Genomic DNA, 11,815 nt, shown 5'->3' on the forward strand with positions numbered 1-11,815 from the left:
CAAGAGACTTCCCATACACCTTTGCCACTGCACAGGCATAACCTCTCCCATTATCAGCATCTTACACTGTAGTTGGTACCTTTGTTGTAATTGATGAAGCTACACTGACATGTCATTATCACTCAAAGTCTATGGTTTACATTAAAGTTCACTTGTGGTGTTGTATATTCTAAGAATCTGAACAAACATATAATGACATGGATCCACCATGATCATACCCAGGAGTTACACTGCTCTAGAAACCCTCTGTGCTCTGCCTCTTCATCCCTCTGGGACCTGACATTGGGGAAGTTTAGGGATGCTAAGTCAGTATCAGATTGACAAAACGTCTGATTGCAAAGCTCAAAGTCCCTAGTAACTATATGCTATTGTTTTGTCAATAAACAATATCCTGGTCAGGAGCCAGGTCAAGAAATTTCAGGTACACTTGTTGGAATATGGGCTTCTGAAATTTCAGAGTGTCAGCTGTGAATATTTTCCACTTTTGCCATTTAGTGTTTACATTCAATGAAAAAGCTCTGTTTAGATTTTTTTTTGCTCCTTTACCCCCTTTTCATTGAATCAGAGACTAGATCTAACACTGATGCCTGGTCATGATAGAAGGTAACTGAGATAAGCCTAAAAGTTGCCTACAAAACCCTGATTATTTATACTCAGTGAGTTATGTGGGATCATGCATTTCAGTCATACCTATATACATCTATCATACAAATTACACAGAAGTTTATTCTTGCAAAAGAATTCTATGAAGTACAAGAAGGTAGTTATGTTAGAATATGGTTTCCCCATTTCACTCCTACTGTGCACCAAAAATTTTTTTAAATATTTATTTGCTTAATATAGTGTACAAACTGTGACAACACAGTGGAGGAAAATGCTGTAAATATTGTCAGCCTTCAGGAGAACTTAAAATTTCCCTGAAAAACTTAGGAAACTGACCATAATTCCACCCACTGATTATAAACTCTATGAAGGCAAAGATTTTGCCCTGTTCAGTTGTTCATGGATCTATTCAAGTGTCTGGAGCAATGCTTGCAAAGGGTGACTACTCAGTAAATACCTGTAAATGAAGGAATGGATGATGAAAGAAAGTACATGCATTTCTTTGGAAAGAAACATTTTGCCTAACATTAAACACTAGAAAAAAATTTAGGTTTATTTTTCTGTGTTTTTTTTAAGGCACTGAATGTACAAATGTACAAATTTGTACAAATGTACAAATTAATGCCTTTCATATGGAAAGAAGCTTCCTTTTGGCTACTGTCATATAAAATCATGTTCAACTGTAATCTACTGTTGCCATCTTGAAGTTGTTAAAATTTCTGAACAAGAGGTTTTACAGCTTCATTTTACATTGGACTTTCCTCTGTCCATGGGATTTCCCAGTCAGGAATACTGGAGTGGGTTGCCATTTCCTTCTCCAGGGATCTTCCTTGAACTAGGGATTGAGAGAGTCATTTCCTAGGCAGGTTGATAAGAAGTCTATGGGTCCCCAAGGAGAGAGGGGTCTGGAATTCTCAAGGAGGAAGAAAGGACAAACTTTTTAATGTTTTCCTCTACATTCCTTAGGATTATATAACAATGATGTATCCTGCCTGAGGACAGTCTCTGGATTAAACCTTCTGGCTAATTCTGTTATCTTAAAATGTTAATTATGGGAGTAGGTCTAGTGAGGTCTTTACAACTTCCAGACATTCTTTGGATTCACTGGCGAGTATATCCAAAGAATGTCTGGAAGTTGCTAACACTAGCAGGGGGGTACTCTTTCTACCCCTTTCTGATGTCTATGTCAGAAGCTTTCTCTATCTCCTTTATACTTTAATAAAACCTTATTACACAAAAGCTCTAAGCGATCAAGCCTCGTCTCTGGTCCCGGATTGAATTCTTCTCCTCCGGAGGCCAAGAACCCCAGCATCTTTGCGTGATTCAGCAACAACCTTTCAGGATTAAACTCATGTCTCCTGCACTAGCAGGCAGATTCTTTACCACTGAGTCACCAAGGAAGCCCGTAAATTATGTAGCCAGTTATAGAACTGAACTGATCTATTACAAGGCCATTACACACTAGCTAATTATTAAGAACAGAGTTAGGGGAGCTAAAGAAATGTAAATTAAAATGTTTAGTTCCATAAGTTGTTAAGTAAAACTGCAGTGTCCATATCTCCAGATGATCTAGAAGTCTCTAGAAACAGGCAAATTGTCCCATAGGATAGGAGGAAAGGAAACAAACAGACATTTTACAAATCATCTATGCCATGATGTCTTGCTTGATGCCAACTGTGCCCTTATCCCCTAACCTTCTTCCTTTAGGTTTATAATTTAAAAGACAGACAAGGTAACATGAGTGATGTGCTACATTTAGTGATCTATTACATTTTTTCCTCTCTTAGTAGATGAATGCTCACTCACTTCTTTTTATGGGTCTCTCAGGCTTCAGACTACAGTGCAATGGGGGAGTTTAAAGAAGTGTCTCTGATTGTAGATCCTCCTAATGTCTCACAAAAAATAACTGGATGAATATTCACACATGATAACAACTGAAAAAAAAACAGAGCTAAGAATACAGATGAACAGGTGTGCTACTGCCAAAATCTGGGTGAAATTTCTCATAAAGCTGTGGTTTGTAAAACTGGGTAAAGAACCAAAAAACCCTTACCCATGCTTTGGTTCAATAGGCAGAATAGAGAGAAGATAGGAAGGTCTTTCATTCCTCTTGCATTGTAGTCTGGAGCCTGAGAGATCCAGGGTCTATACCCATAAGAGAAGTGAATGGGCATTCATCTACTAAGAGAAAAAAAAGATTTAACACATCACTAATGTTCCTTAGTCTGAGTTTTCAATTATCAGTTGTCTAAACTGTACTTAAGGCAAAAACAGAGAGTTATCAGTTCAAAATTGGACTTGGTGGGACTTCCCTGGTGTTTAGGACTCTGTGCTTCCACTACACGGGGCATGGGTTTGATTCTTCATCTAGGAACTAAGATCCCACAAGCTGCACAGTGTGGCCAAAAAAATAAATAAAAAAACATTTGGTCTTTGTACAGAATGTGTAAAATTGCTGAATGAAGATATCAGCTGTGCTAGCAAAGTGAACATTCTGTTATGAAAATGAAGGAATCTGACTTGATTTTCTGCTTCAGATGGAAAGGCCATTTCAGAGTAAATGAGAGCAGAGTCAGATTCTACAGAACCAGCTGGTAATATGGCAAAAGGTAGCTTTTTTTTGCCATTGTTATCTTTGTTATCATCATGATCTCATCCTCTGTCTTGTGATGACTTCAGAATTCGGAGCTTCATGCAGGTCTTGTGATATACCCCTAATTTGCAGGTGGTCCTAGGTTGGAGATAAAGCTGCCAATCCCTGAGACTGAGGTGGACAACACATAAAATGTTTTGACCAAAGAGGCCAATGACCTATGGTGGTGTGATTTCCAATCTAAGCCTGTTTCCTCATATATAAGGGCTTCCCAGGTGGCGTTAGTGGTCAAGAAACCACCTGCAGTGCACGAGACCCAGGAGACTCAGGTTTGATCCCTGGATCAGAAAGTTCCCCTGGAGGAGGGCATGGCAACCCATTCCAGTATTCTTGCCTGGAGAATCCCATGGACTGAGGAACCTGGTGGGCTACAGTCTATAAGGCTGCAAAGAGTCAGACATGACTAAGTGACTGAGCACACACCCACACCTCAAATATATAAATTAGAACAGCAGCAGCTGCCACACACTTTTGTTATAAGGATCATAGAAATAAAATATGCAAGCATGTATGTTTGTACATAAACTTTTGGTAGGAGAGGTAGTGCTGAATAAAATCAGATTTCCTTCCCAATTGACCTTTTCTAAACTACCATTTCTCATTGGGCCTTCCCCTGCATAACATTATATCTTATAAATATCTTCTGCTAAAATTAAAGCCAATGTATTTAATTTTACTACTGAGCAACTTCATACATTCTGGGAATTGCAATCAATGTAATTTTCCATTTGTATTATATAACTTTTCCCATGAATTACACTTCTACCATTCTTGTATAGAATGGCAGTATTACTCTGTGTTACCAGGATAGACTCAGGAGTCTGATTTCTTGGGTTCACATCCTAGCCCTGACACTTATTAATCATGCAATTTTAAGTCCAATTTTGGTGCCAATTCTGACATGTTGTTTCTTCCTCCCACACCCAGCAATGCTCTGACACTAGCTGGGTGCCCTACAATTCAACTTAATTCTGATACTATTGAAACCAGGCAGGACCCTGTGGGTCTCCAGGACATGGAAGCCTTTCAAATGGTTGCAAATCAGGGAAGGGACGGAATACAGGGATAAGGGAGGAGCAGCCAAGAAACAACAGCACAGCCGTGAGGTAGGTTCCTGTGTTCCCCCTCAAGGGATACACAGAACAGTATCTTTAAATTCACCTGTAGAACTAAAACCTCCACTGAATGTAGGATGTTCCAGAGAGAAGGTCACAGTTTGATAACAAAAATGCTCATCAGGAGACCATCTGAGGTCAGATGAAAGGAACACAGCTCCTCTCCCCAACCCTGATCCTTCTTATCAAACCCGGCCTTGAACTGCTGCTATAAAATTCCTCACCAAATTCCCCCAGGTGGGGACACACAGTTTTTCAGGGCACTAGCCGGCTGTGTCCAGCCCCCACCCCGGCAAAGCAAGAAAGCTATTTTCACCTACTTCACCCAAAACTCTTGTCTCTGAGATTTGATTCGGCACTGGAGCACAGAGACTGAGCTTTCTGCCTCATCCTCTACCTTGCAGACACCGTCAGATTCCACAGGTTAAGGGCCCAGTCTTACAAGACTACTCACTCCCACTTTAGACACCAAACGAAAGTCCAGGTTGTCACCTGTGCTTCTGATCTGCCACATATAGACTGGAAGTTCCAACAACCCCCTCTCCTTGGTTTTGATTAATTTGCTAGTATGGTTCACAGAACTCAGAAATATTTTACTTACTAGTGTGGAGCCCAGGCGGAGGTCATAGGGCAATAAATCCAGAATTAGCCAAGCTTCCACGGCAACCATTGTCATGGGCCATCCTGTTTGTCATTAATCTGTGCCATCCTGTTTGTCATGAGCCATCCTGTCCCTAACCAGCCAGCTCCCATCTCCATATTAGGCAAAGTGGGCACCAAAAGACCCCCGACCAATGACTTAACACCACCCCTCCCCATGGGAAGTTTCTTTGTCCTGAGACTATTAAAATTGGCTGCAAGCCCATGAAAGGGGTTGGCTCTCCCATGGTCTGTCAGGAAGTTGGCCTGCTGTCTTTGCAGTGCCTTCACTAGCTCAGCCTTTTGCTCTCAATAAACTCTCTCTTCTAAAATACTCTGTGTCTGGAAATTCTTTTCCAACCTGTGCGAGAACTGCCACAATAACTAGACTACTGGCCTATTATAAAAGAAGGTAACTCAGGAACAGCTACATGGAAGATGTATATGGAGAAAGGGCTCAGAACTGCCATGTTCTCTGAGCACGCCTCTCCTTCCAACCAGGAAGCTCTCCGAACCCCTTTTATGAAGGCTTTATCACACAGGCATAGTTGATTAAACCATTCGCCACTGGTTATTGAACTTAACCTGAAGTCCCTCTTCCCTCCTCAGAGGTCAGGGGGGTGAGACTGAAAGTTCCAACTCCCCAACCACAAGGCGGGTTCCCTTGACAACTAAACCCCTGTCATAACTGCTTTCTAAAAGTCACCTGCTGCTGCTGCTAAGTTGCTTCAGTCGTGTCTGACTCTGTGTGACCCCATAGACGGCAGCCCAACAGGTATGTCTGTCCCTGAGATTCTCCAGGCAAGAACACTGGAGTGGGTTGCCATTTCCTTCTCCAAAAGCCACCTCATTGACATAAATTTGGATGTGGATGAAACAGGTTGGTTATGAGTATCAACAGACATTTATTGCTCTTATCACTTAGGAAATTCTTAGGGTTTTAGGAGTTCTGTGCCAGAAACAGGGACTTCAAATGAATTATGTTTCTTATCATAACTCACAATGTCACATAAGCAAGTCACAACCTTCCTTTGCCTATGTAGATAATAGTTGTATCATCTTCACAGGTTTAACCATGAGGTTATATGACCTGTGCTGTGCTTAGTCATGCCTGACTTTTTGTGACCCTATGGATTGTAGCCCGCCGGGCTCCTCTCCATGGAATTCCAGGCAAGAATATTCCAGGCAAGAATACTGGAGTGGGTAGCCATTCCCTTCTCCAGGGGATCTTCCCAATCCAGGGAATGAACTCAGGTTTCCCACATTGCAGGCAGATTCTTTACCATCTGAGCCAGCAGGGAAGCCCAAGAATACTGGAATGGGTAGCCTATCCCTTCTCCAGGGGATTTTCCCGACCCAGGAATTGAACCAGGGTCTCTTGCATTGCAGTTGAGCTACCAGGGAAGCCCTTTATGAAATAACACCTTTAAGATGTTGCTTTTTTAGAGCAGTTTCAGGACTAGAGTAAGCTCTCAGTAAACAATAACTATTTTTTCTTTAAATAGTAGTGACTCAATAAGAAAACCCAAGTATGAAAGTTTCACTTTCTTATGAATGGTCTCTGTTCTTCGTATATTAGTAAATTTTCTAGGTATTTCTTTTTAAAAACTATTTATTAATTCATTCATTCATTTGGCTGTGCCAGGTCTTAGTTGTGGCACACGGAATCTTTAGTTATGGTATCCAAACTCACAGTTGGGGCATACAAACCCTTAGCTGCAGCACATGGGATCTAGTTCTCCAACCAGGGATGAAACCACAGCCACCTGCATTGGGAGAGAGGAGTCTTAGCCACCGGACCATCGGGGAAGTCCCTCCTAGGTATTAAAAACATCTAGTGTGGAATGGTATCACAACCCTGGGTCATTTGGGGATATTTTAATAAATAGAGTAGACAGAGTATAGGAAAACCAGGGGGTGTGGAATACCCCAGGGCTAGTAATTACTGAATGTGGCTACCACCCCTAAGCCTTAAGGTGTCAGGGGAGAGAACAGTTATTGGGACTTAGAAGCAGAGAAGGCAATGTGATGAGGGGAGAAGGATAACACAAGTTCTAGCTTCCGGTGGAAGAAAGTGGCCAAGACAAGGTGACCTGGCAGAGAGGGAGCTGGGGACTAAATTCTTTCACCTTCCTCCCCTCCTTTCTCTCTCCTGCCAATACACCATAGTAGCCAAATTGAATCCCAAACTTGAGGGAAGAGAATCCCACTGACACAGTTCATCTAGGGCAGCCTCATGGGTCGCAGCAGGATGGAGAAAGGGGAAGAGTGGACATGGATACGTGGAAGGTGCCCAGTGCAACAGTCATGTTAATTCTAAACTTAAACATCTGGCAGTTTCATAAAATCATATCCTATTTTTAAATGATTATTTCTTTAAAAATTTATTTTTATTTTTTGGCCGCACAGAATGTGGGATCTTAGTTCCCCAACCAGGGATCAAACCTGTGTCCCCTGCATTGGGAACATGGAGTCTTAACCAATGGACTGACAGGAAGTCCCTATATCTGATTTTTTTTTTTTAGGAATAAGCATATTCACTTTTTTTGGAAAGAAAATCTTTCATATGAGACTAATATCTATGGAAATGGGTAATATTTCTGTGATCTCTGTATCTGTAGACTTGTGTTAAATATCTATTGAGGTCAATAAGTCTCTTAGAGAAATTAGATTTCTTGGGGAAAATACTACTTTAAACGACAGCCACCCATCTCACATTACCTGTCCTTGGCCACAAAAGGGATAAGGCTCAAGATTTGGTTGGTCTTAGTCCAGTTTATCTCCAAAAGTATAAAGTGTCCAAAGGTATGGCTTATTGACAGGTGGATCAGCTGCATCATCTCTATAGATGAATACCAACAGAACAGGCAAAATGATAAATATACAACGTGATCTTTGAGAACTTGGATGTGCTTCAAACATCATATATACCAAAGGACCTCTATTCTTTATTGTTGCCTCTTCTTCACAAAGACATCCCGCATAGCTTCTCACACACCTTCTTTTGAACTGAAAAGGCATGCTTATCATTTTAAAATGCAGTTCCCCACTCCTTTAGCAGGTTTTGGCACCAACTCATTTCCTATCAGGCACAGACTTAATAGAACCCTCCATCTCTTCTGCTAACAAAGATTATCCAGTGGGTGTTTCTCTGAGTTCACTGACAGCCTTCTCTCCTGGCATGTTCCCCTCCCTGTAACTAGATGGTGTCTCTGGTTTTTCTGCTCAGTTTCCTTTGGATCCCTGGGGTTCAGCTTGCAAACTGGAAAAGAAAATTTCCTCTCACCCACTCACTCAAATTCTCCCTCATTTCCAGACCTACTCAACTGTTGTCTCAACTTTTTCGAATCGATTAAAAAGATTACTCACTTTCTCTTTTTTCCTATCTCTGACACAAGAATGGAACTCGAAACCTACAAACTTCTATTGAAAGTGCAGAAATCCCTCCCCTACTCCCACTGAAAACTCATTTCCATATTTCTCTTTATCTGGTGGATTACTGTTGCTGTTTTATACCAGACTGTTGGGAGCTTAATGTTAAGTGCTTCATTAATAATGCTTTGTGCTTTAGAAAAATTTGAAACAGATAAATCTTGACAGTGAAAAGGACTTATTTATTTTATTCTTTGTGCTTAACATCACAGAGAACAGTTTAAAAACAGTTTTGTTTCTACTTCAAGATACAGAAAAGCAGTGCTTTACAAAACACAGCCACAGACAGAATTAATTAGCGGAAGTATAAAAAAGGGTTTTATGATTTAAAAATAAATGTTTGCTTCTAACAGTAATAAAAGGATAAAAATCACTATATTGAGAGAAGAGGAAAGAAGAAAACAAAAGCATACATTTTCCTGGAAGGATAGGGCAAACTCACGGGTATGCTAACAAAAGAATCTGTACAGAAAATAATTAAAATAGAAAATGCCTAGTTTTGTCTTATTTGAGATGGATTTGTGAGTCCCATTTTGACATTTGTCAGTAATTCGGTTTCCATTAGAAAACAACCTTGACTGTTTTTTAGTCAGTCTGGTACTCTGCAACATTATTATCCTAACTTAATTCATATATTGGGTGGGCTGAAAAGTTCATTCAGGTTTTTCAATAAGATGGCATGACAAACCCTGAATGAACTTTCTCGCCAATCCCAGTAAAAATAGTCTCTTCTAATATTCCCAACAGCCCTCCCTTCTGAAACCTTTCCTTTCCTCAACACATGCAAAGCACTAGATGCAACCTTGAATCCAGTAGGGAACTTAAATGGCATTAGTTCAACCTTATTCCAAATTTAAAACATTTCTGGGACATGGTCAAACAGTGTCTGCCTGAATACTTTCAGTGAGGGGAACTCTTTCTTCACCAGGTGTTCCATTTCATTTGTGTCTAATCGTTAGTCCTTGAAGAGAGCAAAAATCTGCCTCTGTAACTTTCTAGCTACTGGTTCTAGGAAACAGCTGGAACATCACAGGTTGATTGTTTTTGCTTTCACAGGATATAACTCTTCAGACTTTGAAGAGCAACAGCACATTTCTCAAAGTCCCCCCCCCTACCCCGGCCCCGCTTTTTTAGGATATATACCTGTACTTTTCTCAGCTTTTCCTCCTGTAAAATGATTTCCAGCTTGTTCACCATCTTGGCTGCTTTCCTGGAGAAATATCCTAATATGTGGAAGTTCTTTAGATGGAGCATCTAGAAATACATGAAAGGTTTGGATTATGCTCTTACCAGTACTATTAGGCTTCCTCATGATGATATTAATACTATATATCTATCCAGGTAGGCTAAAAATCATATTTTTTATTGGACATTACAGTGTGAACATCAGTTGAACTCAGGATTATTTAAACCCTAACATCTTTTTCAAATGACTTGCAACCAAATGTGGCCTTTCATTCTAAACTTGAAAAATAATAAATTTAGTACTGACATGCAGGACTTACTAACTACCTTTTTAAAAAATACTATATTTGTTCCAACCCAATATTTTGGATTTTTATTATATAATCCAATGTATTGGTTTCAAACACTGTGACATCTTGAAATCTGAAAAGCATGCCTCTGACAGCCCCTTTATGTGGAAAGTATATCACTGGAGACTTTACTCTGGTAGAGATCAATATATTACTCATGTGTCAGTAATAATTTGGAAGATTTTAAATGTCTATAACTGATATCACACCAAAGTAGACAAATCTCAGGACTCAGTTATTCAACTGGTATTTCTGAGTGCCCATGATGTGTCAGGAACAGTATTAGGTACAGAAGACTATCAGAGTAACAGTTCACAATTTATCCACATTCTCTCTATCTGTGCCTCTGTGTATTCTGAATCTGGGCATGGCTGAAGGAAATCACCGTCGACCAATGGTGTAATAGAAAATGAGACACAAGCAGGAGCTTTAGCAACATCTGTGCATTCGAGCTTGCTCTCTCTTGCTGGTCCTAGAAACCTTGAACCTTCAGTATGTGAATAAATCCACACTGTACTGCTGGAAATATGTGGCCCTGTCACCCTTGCCAGCAGTCCAACCCCAAGTGCTAGGCAGGTGAGTGAGGCCATGCTAGACCAAGTGGCCCTTAGGAAACCTGCCGTCTAACCATGCGAACGAGACCAGCAGGACAACTGTTCAGTGGAGCCCAGCTCCAGTTTTCAAATCATGTAATCATAAGCTAATAGGTGATGGCTGCTTTAATTTACCAACTTTGGGGGAGGCTTTTTACATAGCAAAAGTCATAGTGGAAAGTATATTAGCTTTCTGCTGTAGGCCCGAGTGGTTGCTGCCAAAACGGTCAAGTTTAGGAAACCTGGGAAGGTGGGGCTGGTCTTGGCTGGTCGCTACTCTGGACGCAAAGCAGTCATCATGAAGAACATTGAAGATGGCACCTCAGACCGACCCTACAGCCATGCTCTGGTGAGTGGAATTGATTGCTATCCCCGCAAAGTGCCATGGGCAAGAAGAAAATCACCAAGAGGTCAAAGATCAAGTCTTTTTGGAATTGACTACTATCCCTGCAAAGTGCCACGGGCAAGAAGCAAATCACCAAGAGGTCAAAGATCAAGTCTTTTGTGAAAGTTTATAATTATAATCACCCACAAAGTATTCTGTGGATATTCCCTTGGACAAAACTGTTGTCAGCAAGGTGGTCTTCAGAGACCCTACTCTCAAATGCAAAGCCTGACAAGAGGCCAAGGTCAAGTTTGAGGACAGATACAAGACTGGCAAGAACAAATGGTTCTTCCAGAAGCTTCAGTTTTAGGTCTCTTTCAGTCATTAAATATACCAAAAAAAAAAAAAAGAAAGTATATCATACACAGTCCCTGGCCTCATGAAAAAAGTTTTTAGTAAGATTCTCATTGGATATGGTAAGTTTTCCAACCTGTCATTACTACTCATATCCATTCCCTTGTCTGTGTCACTTATTCAGTTATTCCCATTAGACATGGCATTCTTTGTGGACTTGGCCATGTAACTTGCCTTCCTGTGAAATGTGAGAGGAAGTAACTGCCTTAAGAGGCATCTGTGTTTCCACCCACCTTCTTGTGCTTCTGCTCCATGAGAAGAGGGAGATGAAGGACACATGGAGCTCACCTGAACCCAATCTGCAGTGTGGCACCAAGGCCATCTGAGGCCAACCTTGATCAGCTAACATTCAGCCAAACCACAGATGTGTAAGGCAAAATCACTGTTGTTTTATGCCACTGAATTTCAGGGTGCTCTGTCATGCTGGATTTTGGTGGCAAGATCTAACTGATAGTGTGGAGCTATTTAAAGATATTTTTAAGTCAATAGTACCATTTCAAGAAACA

At 40.8% G+C, this 11,815-nt stretch overlaps 1 pseudogene; it reads left to right on the top strand.

Annotated features, from left to right (window-relative positions):
* The first annotated feature begins 10,606 nt into the window (after positions 1-10,606).
* LOC122690520 lies at positions 10,607-11,265 on the top strand (annotated as a pseudogene).
* The last annotated feature ends 550 nt before the right edge of the window (positions 11,266-11,815 follow it).

This window comes from Cervus elaphus, chromosome X (genome assembly GCF_910594005.1).
Source record: "Cervus elaphus chromosome X, mCerEla1.1, whole genome shotgun sequence".
Classification (NCBI taxonomy): Eukaryota; Metazoa; Chordata; class Mammalia; order Artiodactyla; family Cervidae; genus Cervus; species Cervus elaphus.